The following is a 3,975-nucleotide window of genomic DNA, read 5'->3' as shown; positions in this document are numbered from 1 at the left end:
AATTGCAAAATTGGGTTAGAATTGGGATTGAGCATCCTTACATTTTGGTTGTTGCTAGCTTGACGTTAGCTCCACAATCCACAATTAATTTGTTCCCCCTTCTTATCCATTACATATTGCCTTCTTCCTACCCATTTGGATTCTTTATCATGCTTGCATTTGATTGTTTTGGCTTACTAGTTTTGATTGATTACCATATTAGATTGAGGGCACATTATTATAAGTCGAAGATAGTTGAGTGTTTATTCACAAAATTGTCCTTGCACATCAAAATGAGTTTGAGTGCCCCGTGAGAGTCCATAAGTCAAAAGATCATGCAAGAGCTTAAAGGTTCATTCAAAGTTTTCAATGCTACGCCGTCGTGTAAATCTCATCCATGTTTTGCTTTATTCCTTGCCCATGTTGTTTTGGGTTTCTAAATCATTATGCTTAGCTTGTTTAGGATATTGCAATTGATGGGATGTGGTTTCCTGCTTAGGGACAAGCAAGGGTTTACCTTGGGGGAGTTTGATAAGTGCATATTTTATATATTTTTACCCCCTATATTAGCTCCATTTTACATGTCATTTAGCACTTATCATAGTGTTTTGAGCTAATTTTTGTTATTCTAGTTGCAATTGCTTGTTTCCACATGTTTTGTAGGAGTTTAAGCTTTTAGGAGTCAAAATCCAACAAAAATGCAAGCTAGAGTGCAATGGCTAAGCAAGACCAAGTATTGGACTAGCATGGAGTATTTGCATGGGTTTTCCATGGAGAAATTGATGGACTAATGTATGTAATGCAAATGTTTTCAACAATCAAAGTCAAGCCCAAATTCAAGTCCAAGCCAAAGTGGAAAGCATAGGATTCCAACATACCTAAGATGCTAAGAATTGAGGTCTTAACCGGGTGATTAATCGCTCAATTAATCACCGACATAGGATTCTCCAAGCAATTCAGTGGAGAGTTAAGGCAATCGGGCTGGAAACACACATCCCCGATCGGGGTGACCTGTCCCCGATCGAGGTTGGCTTTCTTTGAATTCTTTACGTTTCACTTCCAAGTCCTATATAAAGGGGACTTGTGTGCATCCAATCTCATCTCATACTCATGTCTTTCTTACTTTACAATAGCCTTAGGCATAATTTCTCTCTTTAGTTTTTATATTTGTTTTCAATATTGTCAAGCTTGTAGTTATCAAACATTTGGTTCTTAATATATTTCAAGCATTTGGTTCTACTTTGTTTCTTCCTTACAAGTTCATCTCCATACGGTATTTCTATTTCTAGTTTACGATTTTACATTTCTATTTAGTTTACGCATAGTTTATCATTAGTACTTTATTTATATTACATTAGCATTATATTTTTATTACATGTTATATCATTAGTTTATATAATTCATACAATCATGTTTAGCATTTCTTACAACAAAGTTTATAATTTACATTTTGCCATGAGTAGCTTAATTCCTTAGTTTAGGGGCTAGGGAAGCCATGCAATATCAAATATGAAAAAATGTTAAAATAGGTTGATATAGTAGTGTCTAATTGTTTCTATCACATGTTTGCATCGTCACGTTTAATCTATGTTTAAAAGGCCTTATTCATCGATTAAGTTTGTTCATTCATTCTAAAAGTCGAGAGGCACGGAATTGAATTAGACTAAGCATGTGTAGTAGGACGACCTAATCATGGACGAGAGTTTCTATAGGACCCGGTCTATGGTTGACACTAATACCGTAAGGTCGGTGTCTTTAAAACTAAACAATTGACAATGTTATTGATATCGAGTTTAACATGATCATATTTACCTTTGCATGTGTGACCCGACTCCCCTAGACTCCCTTTTATCATATAGTTTTTATATTAATATTCGCTAGTCATCAACCAAACAACAAACAAACCCAAAACGAAATCGACTTTGATAAGAATCTTTCCATAGCATTTCACAATGCAATTCCCAAATCTTTGTGTTCGACCCCTATTGCTACATTAATTTGTGTTTAGGGTAATTATCTTTGCATAGGTACACGATAAGCCTATCAAATTTTGGCACTGTTGCCGGGGAGCACGGTTTTATAGCGTTTTGAATTGTCGATTTTTATCTTGTTTTCTTTTGTCTTAAGGAACACTTGTTCCTTGAGACCGTTACTTATCATTTTCTAGAAATTGTTGTCTTATGCCCAGGTCCTCTCGTAGTGGAGAATTACTTTCACCGGATTCCGATCCCAAGAAAACCTTTAGGAGAAGACGACGTTTTTGGAAAGAAGTGAAAGAAGCCGCTTCTCCCGAACAACTTGAAAGTGCTAGAAAGTCTTACTTAGACGATCTAAAAATCCTTGAAGAGGAGGAGTTTTCAAGTTCATTATCACCACCACCATCTCAAACTAAAAAGATGGTGAAACTTTCCAATCACTTAAAGCCCACTGCGGCCATGCTTCCGGCCGGTATTACAACCACTCAAATTACCGCACCGGACTTCGAGATCAAACCGGCTTTCATTAGCCTTGTGCAGAGGAAGTAATTTGGGGGAAGTCCTTTGGAGGATCCCAATTTGCATGTGAAAAATTTCTGTGATTATTGCTCCATGATCCGTCAAACGGGCGTCACTCAAGCCCAAATAAGGGAAATACTTTTCCCTTTCTCTTTGAATGACAAGGCCAAGCTTTGGATTAATAGCCTTGACCGCACCTCTTTGGGAATCACAAATTGGGAAACATTGGCTCTCGCTTTCTATCAAAAGTTTTTTCCACCGGAGAAAACTCAAACTTTGAGGAGCCAAATCACTGGATTTCGTCAACAAGCTATTGAGAGCTTATATGAGGCTTGGGAGAGGTACAAAGAGCTACAAAGGCAATGCCCACACCATGGGCTAGATGATTGGTTGCTAGCTATAACATTCTACAATGGATGTTGTGCCGAGTCCCAAAGGATTCTTGATTCCGCCAACAATGGGCGGTTTGATCAAATTGACACCGATATTGCTCATGCCACGATCGAATCTATGGTGGTCCATATGATGCACAATATGTCAATTCCCGAAGTGTGCCATTCAAAGGTAAAGAAGAATCCTCCGACAACTCCATCTTGCTAGCTCAAATTGCCTTACTCCAACAACAATTGGCGGAAAGAGATGCTAGAGATTCCCTACAACAACTCAATGTCGTGTCTTCAACAAGTCAAATTATTGTTTGTGATGGTTGCGGAGGTGCGGGTCATTACACCGCTCATTGTCAAGCTCCTATTGAAGAGGTAAATTCTTTTCAAGCTTTAAGACAAATTTCTTATCCACCGGGTATATTTTCAAATACATATAATCCAAATACAAGATTTCACCCGAATTTGTCTTATAGAAGCAACAATGTGCTGGATCCTCAACCTCAACCCCCACCACAACAAAATGCCTATGTTCCTCAACAACAAAAGAATAATCCTCCACCGGGTTATCAAAATCATCAAAGGCCCCCACAACACAATTACCAACAAAATCAACCTCCACCACAAAATGCCCAACAAAACAACCAAGGAGGAGGTAAGCTTGAGGGCTTGATAGTCCAAATGCAAAAGGAATTGTTGCCACAAATCTAAAAGAATGAGCAAGCTCAAAATGCCGTGATCAAGATGTTGGAGCAACAAATGGCTCAACTAGCCTCATCTAGCTCTTCAAGGAAAACGGGTCAACTACCCCCTCAAGGTGAGCAACCACATGCTACCCTTAATGCTATCTCCTTAAGAAGTGGTATGAAATATGATGGGCCATCCATGCCCAAAGAAGTTGAGGAGGTACTTGTTGAGTTGGAGATTTCTCCAAATGGTGAAGAAAGTGAAGATGTTCCAAAGAAGGTGGATGATCCACTTGTTGTTGAAAAAGTCAAGGATGTGGAGGATGCTCCTCCAAAGAAAGATGTTGAAGCAAAGATGCCAGAAAAAGTCAAAGTGCCATTCCCTCATAGATTGGCAAAGCATCAAAAGAATTCTCAATTCGGTAACTTCAT

At 38.6% G+C, this 3,975-nt stretch overlaps 1 non-coding gene across 1 annotated transcript; it reads right to left on the bottom strand.

Moving 5' to 3' along the window:
• Positions 1-2,747: 2,747 nt before the first annotated feature.
• On the bottom strand, positions 2,748-2,854 carry LOC141624642 (small nucleolar RNA R71). Its single transcript, XR_012534448.1, has one exon. It is a non-coding gene; the product is annotated as a small nucleolar RNA R71 (small nucleolar RNA).
• Between the last annotated feature and the right edge of the window lie 1,121 nt (positions 2,855-3,975).

Source organism: Silene latifolia, chromosome X, assembly GCF_048544455.1.
Source record: "Silene latifolia isolate original U9 population chromosome X, ASM4854445v1, whole genome shotgun sequence".
In the NCBI taxonomy this organism is placed as follows: Eukaryota; Viridiplantae; Streptophyta; class Magnoliopsida; order Caryophyllales; family Caryophyllaceae; genus Silene; species Silene latifolia.
The sequence above is the reverse complement of the archived record's forward strand: the minus strand, read 5'-3'. Positions and strand labels throughout refer to the sequence as shown.